This window comes from Chelonia mydas, chromosome 3 (genome assembly GCF_015237465.2).
Source record: "Chelonia mydas isolate rCheMyd1 chromosome 3, rCheMyd1.pri.v2, whole genome shotgun sequence".
Classification (NCBI taxonomy): domain Eukaryota; kingdom Metazoa; phylum Chordata; order Testudines; family Cheloniidae; genus Chelonia; species Chelonia mydas.
In genome coordinates, this window is record NC_057851.1 from 13258313 (window position 1) to 13281208 (window position 22896).

A 22896-nucleotide genomic window follows, 5' to 3' on the forward strand; every position below is an offset into this window, starting at 1 on the left:
AGCCTAGTGGCCAGAGCTCATACGAGGCACCCCCAGGGCAGCGCTGCCCAATGGCCAGAGTCCATCTAATTCCCCTCCTTTGGTGGGGTAATGCAGCCTAGTGGCTGGAGTCAATACAATTGCCCTAGAGGTCAGGGCTATGTGGTCTAGTGGTCAGAGTCAAAGAAATAGGCCACCACCTAGGAGTGGGTGGCAGCAGAGATGGTAGGGGGACCCAGCCCCTCCCTCTCCACCGGGTCCCGGCCCAGGGCCCTGTCAGCAGTGAGCATGGTCACCACCCAGTCAGCGGGGATCCTTCCGCAACATGCTGACCTTCTTCAGGTGCGAGGTACCACTCACTCCTGGGTCCCTGGGCCACTTCCTACCATGTGTCCTGAAGCCACAGTCCATTCATCATCGGGGTCTCCAAGCTCCTTGGCGCAGGTAACTTGCTGGGGGCTGCCGGTCTGGGCCTCAGGCGCTCTGGTTTCTGCAGTCAGGGGCTGAAGTGGATCCCAGGCTGGAGCCTCCACTGAGCATCCTTCCCCACCAGTCCACCCTGACTGAGCAGCTCTGCAGGCTTTTATACCTGACTTCCAGTTGGAGCATGCCCGGCAGAGCCTCAGGGGCGGGGCTTCTTCTGCTAGGAGGGAAGGATTAACCCCTGCCGTACCAGTGCGGCGCCGATCCGCCCCGTCACACCCCACCTATCCACCACCAACCCCTTTACAAAAAAACAGTGGACTGCAAAAAATACCTGATATTAATTGGCAGTAGGAAGGAAGACAGACGAGGTGGATGAGGTAATATTTTTATTGGACCAACTTGTGGTGAAAGAGACAAGCTTCTGAGCTGCACAGAGCTCCTGTTCAGGAAGGAAAGCACCCAGCCTGGGCATATAGCAATGCAAAATCACCTCCCACCTTTTGCACATAGCTCCACTATCTGATCCAAGTGCCAGCACAAAGCCTTTGCGGAACAACATGCCTCCTCTGGGTCTCTCTGGGCATTCCACCCCACAGCCTTTGCCCCAGCCTTTCCATAGCCAACACAACATACATCTGCCACCTTACAGACTGCAGCAGGTCAATAGCGCTCCATAGTAATTCTTGTATTCACCGCATGATAGGCTTTATACAAAACAATACAAGGGGCTTATGATGATCCCCAGACAGCTCAAAGAACTAACACCCTCTGGGGATAACTATAACTCTATCTATAGTCATGCCCTGTGATGTAATATCAGATACTTGTATCTAGAAGCAAATCATAGTTGTGGTTCAGAAGGGCATAGGGCATGGTAATGGAAGCTTAAACATGTCAATACTTTCAAAGGTTTAGGTTTTAAAATGTTAACCTTAACTTAAAATGTCTTGGGGTTCAAACATTTGTTAAGGTTAGTTTTTTGTGGGTTTTGTGTGTGTTTGTTTTTTAAGGGGGGAATTAATTAAACATCACTACGTCTCAATCAGACAGGGAAATATTATTATAACCATTTCACAGCCCAGGTACAGGGAGGTTAGGCCATGAATAGAACGCAGAATTCTGACTCCTAGTTACCTGCTCTAACCACTCTGATCGCTTACTATAGAGATAGAATGCTAATAAATGAGTGCCCTATTCCAGTTTTATTCTTCAGTCTGTGTGATGCGGCCGGTCATACTGAACTATCTTAACAGTCCCATCTGGCCTTAGAATCCATGAAACCTATTTTTAAAACATAAAGCAGTTTTCAACAACATGCACTGACTTGGATTAACAATTCTGCAAGATTAAAAACAACACAAGCAGAACTAATGGGCGGTAGGTTGGGGATTGGTCCTGCTTTGAGCAGGGGGTTGGACTAGATGACCTTTTGAGGTCCCTTCCAACCCTGATATTCTATGATTCTATGTGCAAGAGACACGGAGATGCAGAGCTGACAATGGCAAGGTTTGCTGTACGCAAAGGCTGGATTGTGCCTTGGCTCTGTAGTTCAGATAGACTCCTCCCACTGCCCCCCTGCTTGGAATAGTCCACGGTGCCCAGAATCATTTGGGCTGGGATTTCCACTGAAAGCCAGGCACCCATCTCCTTTTAAGCTCAGCTGCTACCTCTCATTTATATCTCAGATATTATATAAGAACCATTATTAAGAAGCCAGCTTTTGAAAACACAAAAACCAATGTAGGATAAGCACCATAAAACAGCTCTGCTTTTTCTGGTATTGATTTTGCTTATTTTGAAGTTAAGCGTATCCATAAATACGTTCTATGCTCCCTTGAGGTAAGTCTCATAAGAGATATTAAAAAAAAAACATAAGAATTCTTTGGCAGCAATTACCATCTCAGATAACCTGCCTGGGGTTGGGAAAGCGTGCCAACAATCTGTGCAGAAATAGCTTTCATTTGGGCTGTTTATTTTCATACGCTTTGTCTGCCACTTTACTGCTGTGGCGGGGGTACTTAACTGTCAGCTTCCATTAAACACTTTGTCAGCTGTTCCCACTCCAGGCAGAAACCAAAATTACTGTTCATCTCCCAATATTCATTCAAGTTGACCCACTGGCAGGAAGCGAGAGGGACAGCAAAGGAAATCATCCTTGGGCCAGATAATGAGCTTTGATTGGGCTCCTTAGTTCCTGTACTCATCCAGTCCCCCTGCTTCCCCTCCTCCCCACGCACACCTGACGTTAATTTCAAATGCACAGCACCTTCAGGGCAGTCGCCCTATTGTAGAACACAGTCTGGCTGAGTGAGCTACTCCGAGGAAGCTCGAAGACTTCAAATGGCCTGGAAGAAAACAGTGTACAGTATAGTGGTTCCACATTAGTTTCAAGCAGTGAAGCAGCTTAATCATGAATGCGATCTGTCCCTTCCTGACCCAGGGCAATAATAATCAAAATACATTAGAGCTGCTAAATCATGGGCTTGGAACTAGTGACATTTTTCAGATGAATAGTTTATTCAACAAAAAAAAAATGCAGCTTTAGTTGACCTGAAACTATTCCTATATTTGACATGAATAGTTTTTGACCATTGACAAAATGGCCCAGGAAAGAGTAGGAGTGGACAAGGGTGTCAGTGCTGCCACTGTCCCCCACACCCTTTATAAAGTTTAGGCCGGTGCTTAGGGCACTCAGCTGGGATATGGGAGACCCCTCCTCCCCCCCAGCTTCAAATTCAAGCTCTGGAAGAGACCCAGAAGGGACCTTCTTGATTCAGCAAAAGTTCCAAAAAATTTCAGATTTGGTGCAACCGAAACAGATTTTTTTTTCTAACTGCCACCAACCCGAAAAGTCAGTAATTCACTCAGCTGTACTTGGAACTTATATTTTAGGAGATTTCCCCCCTCCTTTTAAAGAGTTATAGTAGGGTTTCTTTTTATAAACAGATGTGGGACTGTAAAGTCCTAGCTCCTAGATTGTAACGCTGTCACCCCAAATGCAATGAAAACCCTTAGGGACAAAAACAAACAATTCTCTACAGCAGGATCTCTTATCCTCTATCATCGCTCTTCTTCCTAAAGAAAAATCTTTCAGTCTCACTGTATTTGCTCCCACTCGTACTTGTACTCCTAGAGCTTTGAATGAAAGTTTTGAAGCCTTCCAAGTAGCTTGTAAACCAGAGCCCAGTTTTGATTCAAGTTTGTCCTCCCATTCAGATTTTGGGAAGTGGAATGATTAATTGATTTCCATCATCGTTCTCCCCATAAGTCACAGGCTGAGCTGCTATTTCAAGTTTCCATGGACAAAGATTTCATTATACAAAGCCATAATTTTTAACCAGAGCTGTGCAATGATTTCAGTCTTCAACCTGAATTAGGCCCATATGTTTTAGTCAAATGTGGTGAGTGCAAGTTGGGGGGAAAGTTGTGGTAGGGGAACAGGTCTATCTCAGTGGCTGAATAAACTTCCACCCACATCAGAGCACAAAGGGGCTCTGACTTGGTCGTCTTAACCCTTATCTAAACAAAATAAATCAGAAATACAATTTTCCACTTGACGCTGAAGGATTTGCTATCTCAGCCGAAAAGCAATTTTAAACACTCCCAAGATGAGCAAGGCTGAATTCCTGCAAGAGGACTTGACTTCTGAGATGGTATCCCTGGGTCCCCAACCTCTCATGCCATGTTGTCATGATGATTGCTGCTACGCTAGCACCTGCTAAAGGACCCAGCCAAGATCCGGGGCTCTTTGTGCTCGATGCTGTACAAACACATAGGAAGAGACAGGTGCTGCCCCAAAGAGTTCACCATCTAAACAGAAAAAGCAGACAAATGAAATGCTACGTTCTAGAGATGGGGCGCTCAGGTAGAGAGAGACTAAGTACTGACCCAGCGTCACACGCAGTCTGTGGTAGAACAGAGAATTGGAGCCAGGTCTCCTGAAACCCAGTACAGATCCTTAAACTCAAGCTCAACGTTACTCTGAAGACCATCCTCATCATTCTTTGTTCACACACTGAATACAAATTCCCAGCTCCATTGCTGCAGCTCAGCCTGTAAAATCTCCTCACGGCTCCCTCTTCCTCCCGCAACATTTACACTTAAAGCACGGTGTAACTGTTAGTCTGTGCTCAAATCCACCAGATCCAGGACCAGATCCACCATGACCCCATGATGGGATTCCACTAGTGGGTATGAAAATGGGAGCAATTGCTTAAATAGAGATATGTCGCTAGTGTGCATTTGGGAGAGGAAGGGGAAGGTTATTAATACAGCTAAGCGACTAACTGATTTTTCAGCTTGGTGGCCAAACCAAATAATCCAGGGAGAAAAAAAATGGTTTATTTTGAACTACAACTGAATTTTTCCCCCCTCCAAAACAATAAAAGAAAAAAGAAAAAATGTCATTCAGGTCAAATGAAACATTTCAAATACCAATTCAGAAATATAGGCCTTAACTGATGACCCAGACCAGGAGTGGCGGAAGGTCCCTGAAAGTGTTGCGGCGGGGGTGGGGGGCAATCAGCACCTGAAACATGGCCCCGCCCCCACACTGCCCTTCCCTGGGGCTCTGCCCCCGGACCACCCCTTCATCCTGATGCCCCGCCCCATCCAACCCCTTCTCCCCGAGGTCCCGCACTCGTGACACCCCTTCTTCCCGAGCCCCCACCCTGATGCTGCCCCTACTCCCGAGGCCCTGCTCCCGCACAGCCTCTTCCCCCAAGACCTTATCCCCTGCTCACTCCTCTCCACCTCCTCCCCCCAGTCACTCGCCCTTATGGCCAGTAAAAAGTGGAGGGGCCATGGCCCCCTCAGCCCCCCGTTCTGGCATCCCTGGCCGAGACGCTAGCTAACTTCACTTCAGTTATTGATACTGACATCAACTCCAGTGGCCCTGAGCCTTTCTTGGGCAAACTCCGGTGAGACAGATGCCAGGGGGGACATGAGGTCTGAGTAGCCAGAGAATTTGGGGGAATCTCAGAGTTTCAGAAATCTGGGCAAGGGGGAGATGACACCCTTCATAAATAGTTTTTGAAAATAAATTTCTGGCCTGTGCCTTCCTGGCTACATAACTCTTCATGGGTCTTAAAGTAATGAAACTCAAGAAATTCAAGGGTGAAAGGCTTCTTCCTGTCTTGAAAGTTAGAGCTAGGCCCAAGATGCTAAGTTCAGCTCCAGACTCACATTTCAGGGATGTTCTGCTCCGGGGACTTGGTTCATTCCACTATAGAGATGGACCCGAGCTGCAAGGTTCAGATGTGGAGCTGCACTTCTTGAAAGTTCCTGGGCATCTGGGCATGGGGATTCTGATCACGTCAGACTCTAGTGGAGACATTATTTTCTCTGTATTTGTTTCAGGCCTTGCTTAATTCAGATGCAAACACTGAAGCAAATCCCCACACAGCCCTAGAGTTCAGCAGCACAAGCACCAGCTGCTCAGATTTTGCTGCAAGGCCTGCTTCTACCTGTCTGTAACTCCAAAGAGATGGACTCAGACAGCCCTTTCAGTTCAGGGGGCTGACCTTTCAGGACTAATCTCAGCAGAGCCATATTTGCAGCTCTGGCACTGGGCATAGAGACATAATGTTGCCTATGCTCTTCACTGAGGGACTCTTTTCCACAAGCTCATTCCTGACTTAGCTGGAGAAGCTGGATTTGACATTATTAGGTATTCAGTTGCAACATGAAATTACCAAAATGTAAAACATGGGAAAACAGTCTGAAAATCACTTATTGGCAGGTCTCTCACCTCTTGACAAGTGCACAACTGGATATGTTCAAGCCATTTGGAATTTCCAAAATAGAACCTAGAAGAAATTCCTGAAGAAAGATATTTTCTACTGGCTTATCTGAGTTTAACATCGGCATTAATATTTCAGTCTTTATACTGCAAGTTTGCAGTCTGCAAATCCAAATTTCATTTCACCTTCTAGCTGTACAGTAGTTCTATTGTTTTTTTTTTTTTAAACAAAAGTAATTTTTCTTGGAAATGTCCTGCTTTGGCTTTTCAAAAAGAAAAACGCAAGGACTCAGGGGATTAGCAATGGGAATGCAGAGCCTTTACCCTCTAAGTGAAAGGGTTTATACATTTAATGGAAGTGCATGACCTAAACTGAGTAAACACATATTTGTATTACTGTAGTCCCCTGCCCTTCATTCTGCCGTCAGTCCCCATTGTTCAGCTTGTTGGGAGAAAGGATGTTCTACTGAGAGGAAGGATGGCTTTGTGGCTAAGGCACTGAACTGGGATTCAGAGATCTGGGTTTAATTCTTGGCTCCTCCACAGTCTTCCTGTGGGACCTTGGGCACGTCATTCAATCTCTCTCTGTGCCTCAGTTCCCCATATGTGAATTGAAGATAATCACACTTTCCTTCTCCAATCCTTTCTCTCTCGCGTCCAGTGACAATATAAACTCTTTGAGGTAAGAACTACCTTGTAATGTCTGTATTTACATATTCTGTAAATTGGGGAGAAGCTTTTTTTGTCTCTGTTGTTTTTCCTCACGATCACTGCATGATAAATATTAGACAATTTAATTACTGAATAATCATTTTAAAAAGGTCCTATCTAGGAGTGAAGCGAATGGATTTGAATATCCAGGCCACTGCAAAGGGAGAGAAAGGCATAACAGTCTGACAAAAGTGGATGAAAGAGGCACATTTACTGTTTCAGAGTTTGCCCCAGAATTTGAAACATGCTTTGCCCCTAACTGATTGGTGACAGCAGCGAAGAAAGAAGATTTAGATTTAGACCCTGGCATTAAAGCAGAAATGAGTAACGGCAACCGCCTATCTATGTAGCATCTTTTAACCTGAAGGATCCCAAAGTGCTTTACAAACCTAGGCCTCAATCCTGCAATTAATTCTACATGGGAGGACTTCAACATATGGCTCCCCCTGGGTGCAGCAGTTCACCCACCCAGAACAAATTGCAGGATCAGGGCCTTAAACTAATCTACTAACTACAGCAACAGATCAGTTCACCTACATGGGGGTGGGGAGGCGGATCATGGCAGCTGTTGAAGAGCACACAGAGACAACGGTTTAAGGCAGAGAGTAAAGGGGACACCAGGAAAAGCTTTCAAATGGGCCTCAACAGGGCCTCTCAGTTGCATGCCAGCTAGCACTGCAATGCACACTTGTGAAGCATGGACACCGACACACCCAGCGGACATGCGAAAACTCCAGTATGATCACCGCATGGAAATTCTGTCACAGGAACATGCATGTATTAGAATCTGTTTCCTGATCTACAGGTGAGAGTACTGGAAGTGTGTGTGCAGAAAGTAGCAATTTGTATCCAACCGAAAGTGCAACTGGGGACTTATGCTGGGAAACGTAATCACCCACATTTCAGGTTGGCCAGGACACTGACCTGTCTGCTTTCATTTACTCTCCTTACTTTTGATCTGATAATTTGCAAGTTTGATGGAAGGCAGCATATCACAGACTTGGGGCAAGGTCCTATTTTCCTGTTATCTGCTCCTTTTTCTCCTAATTGGGTCTCAAAACTTAGCTATGAGCAATGTTTTCCCTTAGGGCAGAATTAGCCCACATGGTAATTTGAGAGAAATGGGAGAGGATAGGACTGCCGAAGTTACAATGCCTGGAACCACCTACACAGCCATGGTACATAACCCTCCGATCGAAACGCACTTGGTAGCTACTAACTCGCAATATCTGAGTTTATTTATTTATTTTCTTAAAGCCTAGGAAGATGGTTTAAAATTAAGGACACACATTAGTCAAACATCTACATAGAGCTAGATGTTTTCTTGCCATTGCTATAACCCAGTGGTCCCCAAACTGTGGGGCACAGAGGAACATTCGGGGGGGGGCACAGTGGGGCCTGGGCCAGCCCCCAAAGGGGGCAGGGAGGGAATGACATCCAGCTCCACTCTGCCCCCAGCTCCTCTCCAGCCCTGCCCCTAGCCCCAGTCACAGCTCGGGCCCCAGCCACAGCCCCACTTCCAGGCCTGGCTCCACTCCCAGCTCCGGCTCATGGCTCCTGGCCTTGTCCTCAGCTGCAGGCCCTGAATGTGGCTCCACTCCTGGCCATGGCTCTAGCCGCAGTTCCAGCCCCGGCCTCGGCTCCAGCCACAGCTCCGGCCCCGGCCTTGACTCCCGGCCCCAACTGCGGCCCCCAGCTCCCAACCCTGAGCGTAGACCTTGACCGTGGCTCAGTTCCCAGCCTTGGCTCCTGACCGTGGCTCCAACTCTCCTCTCAGCCACAGTTCTTGGGGGAATGGGATGGGGAGCACATACAGGTTCCATTATGGATAAGAATGGGGCACAACAGAAAAAGTTTGGGGACAACTGCTACAACCAGTTCTTAACTCCTTAGCCTAGAGGGCATGCCCTCTCCTTAAAACTTGTATATACTGGATCCTCTAAATTAGCAAGTCTTTTTAGAGATTATACACAGCCAGTATCCCATAGAAGCTCCGAGTTCGTAGTGCTTGTTATGTAAAACAGTGCATGTTAGTGCTGAGCCTGGTTGATGATTCTAGAGATAAAATACAAATTTATCTATAAAGCCATCAAATGCTCCCAGGGATTTCAGAATAGTGTCCCTTGGCTGCCGCAGAAATTTATTAGCTTTACCAATATTTTCTTTCTTAGTTCTGCAAACTCAGCGAGCACTGGCTATGCAGAGCCTTGAAACCACATGTTTATTTTCCTAAGCTATAAAAAGTTTATAAGGGTAGCTGGTATCCTTATGGACCACTGTACACTGACTTGCTACTGCATTCCATGCTGATACAGAAGAGCTCTGTGTTCTATACCAGAGGGAAATCCTTGTGATACAGCTGTCCACAAGCCAACAAGAGTACAGACATCTTCAAAACTATATTGCTGATTAAAAAGTGGATCGCTGAAACTTCACAAAGCTTCACATATGGGAAAAATAAGCCTGGACAGTGCAATGACCTCATGCATCCCAATGAGAGCAGTGGTTTAATGAGTCCCGCAACAACTGTAACAAAGAAAACACCAGCCCAAGGCTACACCTCCCTGCTTTTCAATTGTCACAATTTCGACGTGGCAATTCCATACGTATTAGGGCGATAATTAAAAGGATAGTAGATAAACTTCTACTTTGAGGCTCTCAGCAGACACTGAGGTGGTGTAAACTGACGAGGCTTCAATGGAGCTATGCCAATTTACATCAGTGGCTGAACCTGGCCCTTAGTTATTCATCTCAGAGAGGAGCAGATAGCTTCACAAGCTCATGAGGTTTGGTACACTCCAACTACTACTGCTCTGGAACTCGTGATTCAAATCACATCAAGGCGGATGTTTCGAGAGAGCTAAAGAATACACAACATAGTTCCTGGGGTTGTAGGACCAGTAAAACTTGCTTTTGAGCACAGTAAATGGCTTCCTCTGGCCACTCTTTCCATCACCTCTTAACAGTGGAATCACCCCTTTATCCTTCTAAGGTAAATACTCTCATCATCATGGAATTGCTCAAATCAGGGAAGGGGGATTTTTTCACATGAGACCTTAAAAGCAATGATATGCTGAATGTGTCCATCGAGCGTCGCATGGTGCTTCATGTAAGTATAGGGATGTGCTCCAGTTTCCTTGGATAGCTTTCCTCCAATTCCCTGCTGCTGGGCAGTGTGCCATGTCCCCACGGGGTTGCCGGCCTCCTCTTCATGGGTGGCAGTAGCCCTGCGGTGCTGTTTGTACATGATTTGTAAAGCACTTTGGAAACTTTTGGGCTGAAGGGAGCTGTCATCAGTGTAAATAGGACTTAGGCCCACATTTTCTCCGCCGGCTTCTGCAATTGCATTTCTAAGCATTCTGCAGAGGTGTGCAACTGTTTACATGTACAAAGCTCACTATTGTGCATGTAGAGTCCTGGCCGCAGGGATAAAAATTGCCTGCACAGATTTGGAAGTTGTTTTGGAATATTTAGTTTTTAGATCACACTGAGGAACTGAAGAAAAATATACTCTGTTCCTATCTCCATAGTGCTATTATACTCTGACTTCCCTGACCAACTGGGTAACACTTCCAACTATTAAAGCGCCCCAGCTCCCTGCCCCCTTCTGAGTTTTCCAATCTCTTCTGCCCTCCTCAGCACTGAAAACCCACCACAAACTTTTCACCTTGATGGTTGGGCCTACCTGAGTGTCCTCCCAGCCGCTAGTTATTGACACTATGGCTGAGTTGACAACAAGTGGATGAATCAGTCAGCTGGGAGGCTGGGAAATATTTTCATGGGAACTTCCAGGACGTGATATACCCACACTGGGAACCATGGCGCCCAAACTGCCATGCATTTTGCATATACCTGCTGTGTATTCACAGATGTTTGCAGAGATGTACTAAAAACAGAGCTGGGAGGGTATTTCAATGGTCTCTCAAATCATGGCTGATATATTGGGCGCCTGATCCCACGATCCTAAGGAGTTAGTGCCACTGGGTGTCTCACATGACCTCAGTGGGTCTACTCTGACCAAGATGGTTATTCAAGTGAGCAGGAGTTGCAAGTTGGAGCATAGTTTTGTAGTGGAGCAAAGAAAACCCCTATGCCTTTAACTGTGTCCTTCACTTCTCTAAAGAAATACAGAATTTCTGGCTGCAGCAAGTCGTTGCTCCCCCTGGAGCTATCCCCTGCCACGCCCAACTATTCCACTTCCTAGTGATATAGGCATAAACATCACATCTCTCAGTGAAAACTCTGCTACAGCTCGAGCCGGCCCACTCGACAGGAAGTCTGAATGTTTGGCCAATGGAGCATTCTGGCCAATAGAGCCCCCACAGGGCTATATTCATTCCATGAGTAGTCCCAGTGAAATCAAGATACTGCTCAGTGCAACGGTGTGAATAGGGGGGTAGTATCTAGCTAATAACATATTACTCGGCTGTAAATTCTTTTCTAAGTAAGGCTTTCAGTTAATGGACTCATCTTTCTCTTGCTCCATGGCATGCAGCGGGGTAGTCAACAGGCGGACCATGGGCCAAATCTGGGCCAACAGACGCTTTTGAACAGACCACAAAATCTTTTTATTTACTTATTATCATTATTGTTATTGCGGTGTGAAAAATATTTCTCTGGAGCCTGACAAAAGATAATTGACTACCCCTGGCCTATGGCATTTATTGCAGTAATGTTAACCAGGATGAACATGTTTGCTACTAATACAAGTGCCATTAATAGACTCCTACTGGCATAGAGGTTTCTGCTGTAATTCAGTCACCTGATGGGACCTTGATTTGTAAAGGATGCTAATTTCCTACTGCAAAACAGAGAAAAGTGGCGCAAGCTGGTGGTATCCTGGTGCAAACATAATTGTGTGGCCCTCTTAGCAATAAAGCTCCTTCTTAATTCACTCAAGGAAGGATTCTTCCCTCTTTACTCATAATGATACCTTACTTTGGGAGTAGCCCTAAGAAATTCAATGGAACAAAAAACTACTCAACATGAGTAAGGATGGCAGAATTCGGCCTTCCATCACTCTCTCTCTCTGGGCACAACTGGGAAAGGAACTCAATCTATTTAGCGTCTCGAAGAACAGGTTAGGATGTGATTTGATCCTGGTCTAAAAGTACCTACACTAGGAGAGGATATCTAATAGTAGAGGATTCTTTAATTCACTAGACAAAGGCATGGCAGGATCTGATGACTGGAAATTGACACTACATAAATTCAGACCAGTATATAAAGCCGAATTTTAAGCAGTGAGTGTAACTAACCACTGGAACAAGTTCTCAAAGTGTGTTGTGGATTCTTCACTAGAAATCTTTACATCAAGACTGTATGCCTTTCTAAATAACGTGCCTTCGCTCAGGCAGAAGTTGTGAGCTTGATTCAGGAATCAGTGGGTGAATTCTGTACGGCCTGTGTTAGACAGGAAATCAGACTAGATGCTCATATTGGTCCCTTCTGGCCTTAAACTCTATGAAGCTCTGAGAAGCTGAGCAGTTTCAGGAGTACTTTTCTCTTCTCCCCCTCTGCCCTCCTTCCATTCTCTCTCCTCTAGTTCCATATCTATTTGCAATAAACTTATTGTCATAGTTGTCTGAGTGTCTGACTCTGCACAGCTCCCAAAGGGCAGAACCTTTAAAGAGAAAGTAACCTTCCTCCAGAGACAGCAGCTTGACTAGGGTTATATTCCAACACATTGCCATCACTAATCCTTTTATCTTGTACTGGTATTTTCCCAGGATGTTATATGGTCAAGGAGAAAGATCAAAGGCAGAGAGCGAAAGGTTATTGGGTGAAGAGATATTCACAGAAAAAGGAAAATATAAAGATTAAAAACTAAGGAGGAAATGGCTCAGGCAGGGAGACAATAAAGGAAAGAAAGTGGGGACAAGGTTGGGAAAAAAGTAGAAGACCTGTGCTGCAATCACCTTGAAGACGAGAGTTTTGTAGTTAAAGCCCAGAACGGGGAGTGAGGTTCTACTCTTGCTGGGCCAGACTTCCTGTGGTGCCTTGGGCAAGTCACTTCATCCCTGGTGCCTCGGTTTCAGCATCTGCTAAATAAGGACAACAATCGTTAGCCTCACAACACACTGTGAGATAGGTTACTGTTTGCAAAATGCTTTGAGCGCTTCAAAGAAAAGCTGCTAAAGGAGCACAGAGCATTATGGTGTAGTAGCATTTACCCATCGGAGGGCTCAGGTCACCTGTGCCAAGCAGTCGTCATGCTCCCAATACAGCTTTAGACCCAGACCCTGAGTTTATCCTAGTTGCAATGCAGTGTCATAGAATCATAGTCTATCAGGGTTGGAAGGGACCTCAGGAGGTCATCTAGTCCAACCCCCTGCTCAAAGCAGGACCAATCCCCAACTAAATCATCCCAGCCAGGGCTTTGTCAAGCCTGACCTTAAAAACTTCTAAGGAAGGAGATTCCACCACCTCCCTAGGTAACCCATTCCAGTGCTTCACCACCCTCCTAGTGAAAAAGTTTTTCCTAATATCCAACCTAAACCTCCCCCACTGCAACTTGAGACTATTACTCCTCGTTCTGTCATCTGCTACCACTGAGAACAGTCTAGATCCATCCTCTTTGGAACCCCCTTTCAAGTAGTTGAAAGCACCTATCAAATCCCCACTCATTCTTCTCTTCGGCAGACTAAACAGTCCCAGTTCCCTCAGCCTCTCCTCATAAGTCATGTGTTCCAGTCCCTAATCATTTTTGTTGCCCTCCGCTGGACGCTTTCCAATTTTTCCACATCCTTCTTGTAGTGTGGGGCCCAAAACTGGACACAGTACTCCAGATGAGGCCTCACCAATGTCGAATAGAGGGGAACGATCACATGCCTCGATCTGCTGGCAATGCCCCTACTTATACACCCCAAAATGCCATTGGCCTTCTTGGCAACAAGGGCACACTGTCAACTCATATCCAGCTTCTCATCCACTGTAACCCCTAGGTCCTTTTCTGCAGAACTGCTGCCTAGCCATTCGGTCCCTAGTCTGTAGCGGTGCATGGGATTCTTCCGTCCTAAGTGCAGGACTCTGCACTTGTCCTTGTTGAACCTCATCAGATTTCTTTTGGCCCAATCCTCTAATTTGTCTAGGTCCTCTGTATCCTATCCCTACCCTCCAGCGTATCTACCTCTCCTCCCAGTTTAGTGTCATCTGCAAACTTGCTGAGGGTGCAATCCACGCCATCCTCCAGATCATTAATGAAGATATTGAACAAAACCGGCCCCAGGACCAATCCTTGGGGCACTCCGCTTGATACCGGCTGCCAACTAGACATGGAGCCATTGATCACTACCCACTGAGCCCGACAATCTAGCCAGCTTTCTGTCCACCTTGTAGTCCATTCATCCAGCCCATACTTCTTTAACTTGCTGGCAAGAATACTGTGGGAGACGGTGTCAAACGCTTTGCTAAAGTCAAGGAACAACACGTCCACTGCGTTCCCCTCATCCGCAGAGCCAGTTATCTCGTCATAGAAGGTAATTAGATTAGTCAGGCATGACTTGCCCTTGGTGAATCCATGCCGACTGTTCCTGATCACTTTCCTCTCCTCTAAGTGCTTCGGAATTGATTCCTGGAGGACCTGCTCCATGATTTTTCCAGGGACTGAGGTGAGGCTGACTGGCCTGTAGTTCCCAGGATCCTCCTTCTTCCCTTTTTTAAAGATGGGCACTACATTAGCCTTTTTCCAGTTGTCTGGGACCTCCCCTGATTGCCATGAGTTTTCAAAGATAATGGCCAATGGCTCTGCAATCACATCCGCCAACTCCTTTAGCACTCTCGGATGCAGCTCATCCGGCCCCATGGACTTCTGCTCGTCCAGCTTTTCTAAATAGTCCCGAACCACTTCTTTCTCCACAAAGGGCTGGTCACCTCCTCCCCATGCTGTGCTGCCCAGTGCAGTAGTCTGGGAGCTGACCTTGTTCGTGAAGACAGAGGCAAAAAAAGCATTGAGTACATTAGCTTTTTCCACATCCTCTGTCACTAGGTTGCCTCCCTCATTCAGTAAGGGGCCCACACTTTCCTTGACTTCTCTTGTCTTCTGGGCTGGTTTCAGAAGGCTTGTTCCATTTATTTCAGTTTGCGGTTCTTCTCTGTTGAGGTTAATATCAATGTCATTGTGTTACCAGTTTAAAACAGCTTCTCTGGAAGTAATCATAGGGGTACAGGGCTAAGCGGGCTGTGAAAACCAACCTCGAAGCGGGCAGTTACGGGGGTGGGATGAAACATAACCTGGCTTAACCCAAGGTAAGGCCACAAGGGGTGGCCATATGCACAAATTATCCCACAGGTGGCTGCTATCACTCCCGGGCTCAATGGCGAGAAGAGTAGCAGACCTTGATTGGGATGTTTGCTGTATATTTTTCAAGGGACAGTTGTTTCTTTCTATTCTTCAGAAGTTTGATTTTTTTTTTCCCCAGTGGCCTCTGTTCATCTGAGAACCCACACTGGTAGATGAACATGGCAGAATGAAGTTGGCATATACCTGATTAATGCTTTTTTTTTTTTTTTTTAAACCAGCACTGGAGCTCAAAATAAAGTTTAGCCAATAACATGTTTACTATAAATCTAGGCTACTTTAAAATTAGAAGGCAGACTTGTGGATAAGACACTGGACTGCAAACTGAAGGCAATTATGCCACCTATTCAGACTTAAGAAAAGTCTTTCTACAAATGCAGGGAACCTATTTTTTTAATCACGTATAAACTTGAAATTTTATTTTGGTTTCAAACTCAGCTGTTTCTATCCTGAGACAAATGTGACCACTGAGGTTATATAAAGAAAAGGAGGACTTGTGGCACCTTAGAGACTAACCCATTTATTTGAGCATAAGCTTTCGTCAGCTACAGCTCACTTCATCGGATGCATTCGATGAAGTGAGCTGTAGCTCACGAAAAGCTTATGCTCAAATAAATTGGTTAGTCTCTAAGGTGCCACAAGTACTCCTTTTCTTTTTGTGAATACAGACTAACACGGCTGCTACTCTGAAACCTGAGGTTATAAAGTTCATCCCTTGTGAGAAATACACACATGTACGATTTTAAACACTCCGTAAAAGTGAGCTGGAAAATCTGGGCCTGGGTCTCCTCTCTGGAGCCAGTCCTGCACTTGGCTGGAGGGGGTCATTGTTGAGTGAGGTGAGATGCTCCCAGATCCCATCTTATTCAGCTGCAGACGCTGGGCTTGTTCTCCTTTTAACGATTCTACTCCTGCTGGTCTAAGCATTCAAGAAGAGAACTCTGATCCCCACCAGGCAACTTACTGCAGGATTACATGACCCCCTGCAGCTCAGCTCCCTTTGTAGAGAAAAGAAGAGCGTGGGCCCAGGGCAAGTGATCCTGCTTCTCTCAGTAGCTGTGATGCACACACAGCAGGGACAGCTAAACACAGAGTGGACACCATGCTGCTGAATTTTCGCTTTCATCAGCAAACCCTTGCTCTTCTAATATATGCCCGAGGATCCTTACCAACACTTGAGAGAGTGGACAGCACTTTTGTTTGAAAAGGTCTCGTCTGAAACTTGTATGCAGTAAAGTATATGGTAAAGATAAAGGGATGGGTCATTCCTACAAGGATGTGAATCTAGGACACCGGATAACATAGCTATTCCAAAGCAGATGCTTAGAGCATTCAGCTACACCTCTTGGGCCTGAAACCTTGGGCACTTAGGGCAGTTCTACACTACTGCAGGGATCGACACTCTGAGATCGATCCACCGGCAGTCGATTTAGCAGGTCTAGTAAAGACCCGCCAAATTGACTGGAGATCACTCTCCAGTTGATCCCTGTACTCTACCCCCGACAAGAAGAGTAAGGTAAGTTGTTGGGAGATTTTCTCCTGTCGACCCCCCGTGGTGTAGACCCCGCGGTAACTCGACCTAAAGTACATCGACTCCAGCTACATTATTCATCTAGCTGGAGTTGCATAGCATAGGTCGACTTACCATGATAGTGTAGACGTAGCCTCAGTCCTGCACACAGCTCCCATTGACTTTTTGTGGCAAATTAATGCACAATATGGCCCCGAATGAGGGGAGGCATGAACTGGTGGTTTAGTTTCTCTTTTTGTCCACTGCAAAAGAAAGGAATTGGAAGATAAATGAAAAGAGTGTTGAGATTGCAAGCCACATAGGCTTGTGATTTTATTTTCTTTGTTATGTTCAAGAACAATAAAATATTTTCCAACAGCTTTCCCTGAGCTAGGTTATATTGATTCATTATTTGAATCTGCTGGGAGTTCACTGCACTTACCTGTGAAAGTGCTTACAAGCCTACGGGATTGTCCTTCAAAGTGGAGGATAAACGTTCAGTGAGTTAACCTGGACAGGAAAACACAGAGGGTTTTCTATTTCAATACTTATTAGCAGATCAAAGGATATGTAACTAAATCAGCACAGCTTCCATACACCAGTTGTTGTCTCCTGGGACAGACTACTATTATTTCTTTAGAAGCGTGCCAGGCACTTCACAGTACTGTTGCAAGGCAGCTGGCACCTGGGATTAAAATTGGTTCAGCGCCCCGTGCCAGAACAGGTGCTCCCCGGGGAGCCACTTAATGGGCTATGGCTGCACCTGGGCTATAAAGGGCCAGAGTGAGTTCAATGAGGGCAGAGATAGACCGAGAACTGCAGAGTGAAGCTGCAGAGAAGGAGGATCTCCTGCAGTGGTCCCTGAAGAAGGGAGTTTGGGCTTGGTAAGAAGATCCAGCTGAAAGTTTTGTTCTCCCTTTGGGAGAAGCCAAAGAAGGCAGGTCAGGCCTTGCCTCGTCTCCGGCTGCTCAGGCCATGCCCAGCTTACAGTTGGGTGGAAGATTTGGTTTTGTGTTTGCTTTTTGGAACTTAGCGTCAATAAAGAAACAAGATCCCAAGAAGGGCTGTGACTGGATGAGCAAGACTGTATGGAGTTTTGTTTAAGGTGCCCTGAAGAAGAGGAAAATAAGTGCAGGGCACTGCGGAGACACCATTGCCAAGAGGGGGCGCTTGGGTGGTGGCCACCATGTTACAAGTACAAGCAGCTAGACATGGGCTGTGCCCCGGAGTTAACAATCTAACTGTAGGTACTATGAGTGGTGAGTACAAGGCAGTAGGGAGAGGATGGGGGTAGGTGTGGGAGGAAGCGGCACTGGTGACAGAGTGAAAGAGATGATGATGGTTAAAGTGCAGGTAGTAATGATTACAGCAGGGAACAGGGAATTTGACACTACAGTGATAGGCAAGGTATAAATGCTAAAGTAGGTAGAATGAGAGAAATCAGGATTCTTGGGCTCTGGTCCCTGCTGTGTCACTCTGACTCTCATGACCAACCCTCAGAACAGCATCAGAGCAGGCATCACAATGAAAAGAGCACTCTGGTTTTGGGAGCTCCTACCTAGGGATACGATTTTCAGCACCTGAAAATTCTAGAAACAGCCCCAATGACTTGTCATCTGTGACTCTCTAGAAACCCCAAATAAGCACTTGTGTGCTGACTACATGAATGGTAAAATATTGTTCTCTGCAATACAGATGCAGTGGAGAATGGTTATACAAGCTACATTGTTTGACTGGAAGCATAAACATGTGCTTAAGGGAGACAAGTCTGACAGCTTAGAGACCTAATCTTCTTATTAGCAGCCTTCCGTGTCTATTACCTTGTCTTACTACATTTCCTTTTGTGTCATAGCTCAGATGGCTTTTGCAACAGAACAAACAGACGTGCCCTGAGATTTGCATAAAGATCATTCTTGATATTAAAAAAATGTTTCAAGATGTCGCTGGCACAGGGATGATTTTCTCATACATTAGGAATCCCAGTTATAATCAGCCCCCTCTCACAACCGATTGTTAAAAGCTTCTAGTTTTCCATTGTTTACACATTGCCTAGCTCAGAGTGTTCCATGAAGGAGCGGAATTACAGGTCAAGATTTATATTTAAGTGAATTGCGCTCTCTGGAAAATGGAGAGCATCTCTGAGATCACATGCCTGGAGCAAGAGGGAGCAGGGAAGACATAAGTGGAGTCGTGATAGCGCCCCACAAATGAAATTGTAAGTAGACAAAGTGAATAATTTACCAGTCCCCTATCTGGTCCTTAATCTCTTCTTTTATGTATACAGGGCTGTATGTGTAAATGACACTTTATGAACACATGAATGACATAGCAAATAATTCACAGCTGGCTTCATGAGTGCAACTCTATGGAAAGCAATGGGGTTGCATTGCCAGGACCGAATTTGGCCTATCAACTTTGCCCTGAGAAGCCATTGTAACACATTCATAAAGTATGTGTTGTCTCTCTTTCTAGTGGCGGCTCCATTAGAGGACAATGACCTACTATTGCTACCATCTAATGGAGGTATACCTTTAAAGCAAGAGATTTGTGCTTTGGTGCTGAAGGTCCTAATTTGACACTGCTGGCAAGCCACACATGGGATCATTAAAACTACAATATATAGTTCAGGCAGACAAATATGAGAAGCCAGAAGAGAGCGCAGACAGAAGATGTCAAGGAAATAATGTTAATACTGGATGCTTTTGCAAGAGATACTTGTTTTAAAGGGGCAATTGCTAAGAAAAGGGGGATGCTTGGTGGTCAGGTTGCTTGGTGGGGCTGCATAAAAGCAGGCACAAAGCCAGAGAGTGGGAGAAGGAAACTGTCGAGAAGATACAGAGTAGAATAAGAAGTGGGCGGGGAGAGCAGGAGGAAATGAAAGTCATGGCAGTTTGGCATGCAGAAGTACTTCAGAACCAAGGCTCACAGCAGTCTTCTCTCCCATTGGAGGAGATCAGTCTCCTGCTAACCCAGGCCTTCCACTTACCACTTTGGTCCACATTATTGTGACAGACATAGGCAATGAACTTTTAAAAAAATAACTGTAGATGCAAACGTTTAGCAATGAGTGTGATTAGCCGTTGGACCCGATCACAGAGGGATGTGCTATATTCTCCATCACTTGCAATCTTTGTATCAAGACTGGATAGGTTTCTAAAAGATACACACTAGTTCAACAATTTGTTGTGGAGCTAGATGCAGGAATCACTGGGTGAAATTCTACAAACTTGGATTATGCAGGAGGGTAGACTAGATGATCAGAAGAGGCTTTTCTGGCCTTAAAAAAATCTACCAATCTATTATTTTAATGGGAGCATATTGTGGAACAGCAATCTTCCATTTGAAATATAGACTTACCTCCTTCACCACCAGGGATCGGTTCTCGGCCCTACACTATTTAACTTTTCTATCAGCGATGCGGATGGAAACATAAAACCATCACTGATAAAGTTTGCAGATGACACAAAGATTGGGGGAGTGGTAAATAATGACGAGGACAGGCCACTGGTACAGAGTGATCTGGATTGCTTTGTAAGCTGGGTGCAAGCAAACAATATATGGCCAAATGTAAACTCATATCTGGGAACAAAGAACACAGACCATACTTACACACTGGGGGACTCTATCCTGGGAAGCAGTGACTCTGAAAAAGATTTTGGGGTCATGGTGAATAATCAGTTGAATATGAGCTCCCAGTGTGATGCTGTGGCTAAAAAGGCGAATGTGATCTTTGGATGCATAAATAGAGGAATATAGAGTAGGAGTAGAGAGGTTATATTACCACTGTATTTGACACCAGTGTGACTGCTACTGGAATACTGTGTCCAGCCCTGGTATCTACCATTCTAGGAGGACGTTGATAAATTTAAGAGGTTTCAGAGAAGAGCCAAGAGAATGATGGAAGTATTGAAAACTATGTCTTATAGTGAAAATTTTAACAGCGAGGGTAATAAACCATTGGAACAATTTTCCAAGGGTTGAGGTGGATTCTCCACCACTGGTGATGTTTAAATCAAGATGCGATGTTTTTCTAAAAGATCTGCTCTAGTTCAAACAGGAGTTATTTTGGGGGACGTTCTATGGCCTGGGTCATACATGATGTCAGAGTACATTATCATAATGGTCCCTTCTGGCCATGGAATCAATACATCTATGAAATCAGGCAGCTTCCTTCCAAGTTCAACTGCCCAAACCCAGATCTGGCACAGCCTAGAGCAATCCAGAGGGCCAAATGCAGAGAGAGTCCTGCTCAGTCTCAGATTGGAGCATGCTTAGTGAGAATGGAATTTTCAGGGAATGTAGCTGCTAAAATCTGAGTCTCTGAGTATGTGCAGACTGTGATTATGCTCAAAAATTTATAATTTGGCCTAATTTTGATGGATTTTCACCAGCATGGCAAAGGACACATCTGTGATACCAAGGCCAGCCCTTACCAAATTTCAAGTCCCTGCTCTGAAGCATGGAGGCACTAGACCTGTTCAAAGAAAAGATTTCTAGAATTTTTGAATATGGAAAAGCAATGTACTATTCACTAGTCTCATTCTTGGAAACGCCTGAACTGTTTTAGTGGAAAGTTTAACAACAGATTGGCCTAAGGCAAGCACTCACCATGGAAAATTCAGCCCAAATGGCTAAAGTTTGGCAAAGTTATAAGCAATTGAAAACAGGGTCTTATAATGGGAAGCATCGGGCAGCTTTATTAAGCAGCTATCAGTCCTGGCTCCAGTGATGATGTTACCAGTCTAGAAATCTCACACATTTTTCTTAATCCTCCCTCATGAAGAAGTGTAGTAGCATAGTCCATCTGGCATGCAAATGTAATGTAAGATTATGCTTTGCTTGAAGGCCTCTAATGATGCCAATGCAAAATAGAGCTGAGTGAATAATTAAAAACAAAACTAAAACTAAAGTGAAATAAATTTTTCTGTTTCATTTTTAGGTAGTTTTCCTCCTGTTTTGTTTTGTTAAAATAAATATAGTTAAATATCTAAACAAAGTATTTTGAAACAAAAAGTTGAAACACTTTGTTTCAAAGTGGCCAAAAATGCATTTTTCAGCAAATGCTCCAAAAATGCATTTTTTCAGCTAATTTATTTGCCCAAAACATGCCATTCAGCTCTACTACATAATGAGATGAGTTAAGAATAGGGTTTTCTGCAAGTCTGGTGAAAGGAAGAAGTATAACTTGCTTGTCAGTAATTGACCTGACATCACATATTTCTTTACACTGTATGGTTCAATGATAATTATTAGATATAGTGGCTTCCACATTATTAGTATTATTTATTTATTATTGCTGAGAGGACAATGCAATTTTTCCCCATTAAATGGATATTTGTTCACATTTATTTTTCAATGAATTGGCTTCAGCTGCCATTTGTACATTCCAGTGACTGGGACTCTCAGACATAAATGGACCAGGAAAGTGAATTTCAAGGGCGAATGGAAGAGTATTCACAGGAACAGAATTTTAAATTCACGCATACCGGCATTTGTGCTGGAAGTGCTTGCTGTATTCTTTCAAGGAAGGTAACAGAAATAATGCCAAGTGACTCTCTGACCAACACGTCTAAGTAACACTGTTCAACTGCTGTTATTCACAAACTATCAGGTGCCAAAAAAATGCATAATATCTGTCGAAGAAAATCCACTGTAGTAAACTGCAATTGGCTCAAAGATATTCCTTGAGCAAGAAAAGAGGTTACACTTGAATAAATTATTTGTGGTGAATTATTCACTTAGCTCTCGTTATTATAATTAAATTATGGTTTAATATGTAACATTCATGAGAAATTCCTCCATTCTGTATTTACTCACCATTTCATTTATCATGACTGAAAGCACTGATTAAACATATACATTAGCTGACTGTTTTCCACTGAGATGCTGCAATAAAAAAAAACCATGCAGAACTTTTGCTGAGAGATTGAATCAGGAAATAGATACTTCCGAATTAATGAATAGGCAGAGTGGTTGGGATGGTGCATGAGTCCAGAAGTACTTTAAGTAGTGAAGAATTTTCACTGCTCTTCCAAGTGAACCATATTGTTTAGAGTCTTTTGATTTGTGACGAAGAAGTAAACCGATTTTATAAATAAATTAACTTCTCTTGAGCAGCTGAATTTATGGGTTTTGTGGTGTGGTCTTTGCTTGAGCATTCATATGAAAACACACCTTGTTTAACTGGCTGCATCTCACAGTGTCAGAGTATGTGTGCTGGCACAATGGTGA